The sequence below is a fragment of the Sprattus sprattus genome (assembly GCF_963457725.1).
Source record: "Sprattus sprattus genome assembly, chromosome: 6".
Lineage (NCBI taxonomy): Eukaryota > Metazoa > Chordata > Actinopteri > Clupeiformes > Clupeidae > Sprattus > Sprattus sprattus.
This window is the reverse complement of record NC_137925.1, coordinates 17,779,380-17,782,700: the sequence shown is the minus strand read 5'-3', so window position 1 is coordinate 17,782,700 and position 3,321 is coordinate 17,779,380.

Here is a 3,321-nt window from a genome sequence, read left to right as displayed (position 1 = left end):
GTAAGCATAGTGTAGTGTAGCTCTGTGTTGCTAGACTAAGCATTTTCCCCAAAATGGTGGATGTGCCAGAACCAGAGCCTTGGGGGTAAGATGAACCACCTCTTCACATGAAGTTAAGTCAAATATGTAGTGTTGCATTCTAACAAGCAGTTCTAGTTCTAGTCTCTTGCCTTGTGGCACATAAGGCCTCCACAGATTCTCTCCATCTCTTCCTATCCGCTGCAGTTACTCGTGCCTCGTCCCATGACTAGACGTGGCATGGACGCTGTTATCCAACATCTAAGATATGAAATATAAGGGCAGTTACTCCTTGTCAGACAAGATCGGGACAACCATAATAACACAGCGATGACTTGGGCACCAGAAGGGTAAGGAAAGAGAGGAAGACCAAAAACCACATGGAGGCGTACAGTGGAGAAGAAGCAGAGCAGTGCAGAAGAACACCAGACAGGGGCTCGATAGTCATGTGCTTGTAGCCATAGTTTTAGTATACCTCCCTGTGAATGACGTGGAACTTTTCACTTTTATTGCCATTTTGAATAGCATTTTCCGTACATGTGACATACTGTTTATGTCATTGTCTACACAGTTTGGGATTATACGGTTATTCAGAACATTATGTGACATGTTGGCGCTTATATTATGTTCATCCCTCAAACATTTTCCTCTGTAACACTCTACAATAAGGGTACAAAGCACGTACTTATAACTAATGTTTAATGCATGACTCATGAGGATTTAATGCATTCATTAATGCAAGGTGCATCGTGAATACCTGTTGCTCACCATGAACTAATGATCAAGTCACCATGTGATCACTTCATACTTGATCATCAATTAAGGGATGTTAATTCACAGTTACTTTATTTTATTTGGTAACATTAATTGATATGCCACGAAATTAGCTGGATTCTACAAATGTTAATTTCAGATGCATGTATTTGATTAGCCTCCTTGTAAGAAGAACAGTACCTATAAAACATATGGAGCTCATCAGAAGCATGTTGCTGCATGACTCTAGGGGCAGAGGAAGCATCACAGGACTAACCAATAACATGCCAAAGTGTAAATAAGACACATGAAGTGTTCATCATTACTGAACCATTAATGCAACTTTACTTAACTGACTTGTGTGCATCATGTTCTGATACTAATTTATAAATAATTGCTTACAAAAAACCTGCTAATAGTAAATCTTTCCTAATTATCATCATTCATTACCTAGTGATGAGTTCAAGAAAAATGTATACCTTCAATTGTTAATCCATCAAGTCACTATTACCTCATTATCAGTTCACTGATTTTTGTCCCCTTGAAAATAAAACCAGGCCCGCATGACCGCAGGAGTATGAAAGGAGTTTCTAGTCTTGATGTGACAAAGACACTGATGGTCCACCGAGATGCACACTTACATAGAAGGCAATACGCCAAGCATATCAACACAGCACACGGACTATAATGATAACTGTGACGTACGCTTACACGAGACACATAAGGGAGATACAGCAACATTCCAAAACCCTTATTCACATAATAAGACATTTACATAACAGAGAACAACACAATGAACTCTGGAATTACACACACACCGAAGCTGCATTACCCCTCTGCACACTACATTATTAATTATTATATTTAGAATTATGCTTTTCAAATCTTGTTAATACAGTAGTTTTTCCACAAAGGCTCCCCTTCCTTGGCAGCTGGATCAACTTACCCCCAACATGGAGAAATTTGAGCCAGAAGACAACTTTTTTTGGAACCCCATATTTTGTTGTCTATTTGAGTTAGGCACAAGTTAAGTTTTCAATTGATGGCACACATCCTGAACTTGTGTTGTATGCATTAGTTTTAAGTCTGTCTCAAACACAGGCACGTGCACAGGAATTTTGTAGGGCAGTTGCTCTGCCCTGGGAAAAAGGGGCAACACATTATTTTTTGTCACAGCCGCTGCCACGCCCCCGTCATCTGATCGCAAATTTTGCCAATATCATTTTAAACTCTCACTAACCGTTGCTGCCACGCCCCCGTCCCCTGATCGGGCAACTTCAGTCGAGGAGGGCAAACGGGTAGTTGCACGAGAAACCTTAGCCCAATCCTGTGCACGTCCCTGCTCATACATGTATTCATTTGGCTATAGGTTTGCTATAGACTCATCTTACCCCACTTTCCCCTACACCAGTTAAACTACCTACCACATATGCTACTATTAATGATGTACTAAATTGCTATTCCTGATACAGACTTGCCCATTTAGATAGCCAGAATGCAATATTGCTAAGTTAGTAGGCTTACATAGTCCGTTCTCATGTAGGCTAATTAGCTAACGTCCTGCTTCGGACATTAACAGATGATAAATTGCGGTCAACTCATGGCTGTTTATCATGCCGTCAGTTAATTACCCCATTCTTCTATAATTTAGGATAATGTCTTATGTAAACTGTCCGATAACAACGGGAGAACACTTCATCGTTAGCTGTCCACTCCTCTGCATGTCCGGGCTATGATGTGAATGCCACATTTAGTGCAGAATTATAAACTAAAGATGAAGATGCCTAGCCTATGCATGAACACTAGAGGTGGGAATTGCCACAGAGGTACAGAGGATACAATACTAGCGGAGGCCAGGTACAGTTGTAAAGCTTTTTGCTCTTTTGCTATTTTGTACATTTTCTCTCGTTTCATAAAAGCATATTTTACTTCACTAATCCAAGCATATGTGCCTTACTTTTTCTCAACTTTTTCATCTAAATGTAGCCTTGGGGACAGTTGTAATGTGTTTGGAGACAGTTGTAACAGTGGGCGAGGACAACTGTAACATGCCAGATTCAAGGGGGAAAGTACAATTGACAGCAACAGCCATGCATCATTCAAACCAAAATAGTGATGAAAAAGGGGTTTTCTGTTAGTTGTTGTCTTTACAGTGTTTGTTTTCAAAATACCAGTGAGAGTCGCTTACTAGCCAAATAATTATACTAGCATCTAGTTTGGAAATCATGGATCACCAGGAGTATGATAGTTATCTAATACTATGACTCAGACTAAAACATTTTGTTAACTGACATAGAAATAAAAACAACAGTTTTCCAAATCAGAAAACCTAAATAAAAACCACAATGAACAATGCAACACAAAACTAAAACTCTGGGTAAAATAATCTTAATTTTCTCCTTCAATTTGCACTGTGGTTGTTAATCCTGTTCTTTGTCCTGTTCTGTTTGGTTTATTGGGAGACACTGTCATAAAAAGGACCTAGCATGAATTAAATAAATCTCATTCTATCATCCTACCTTTTTTCAACTACTATTAATCAAGGCCTTC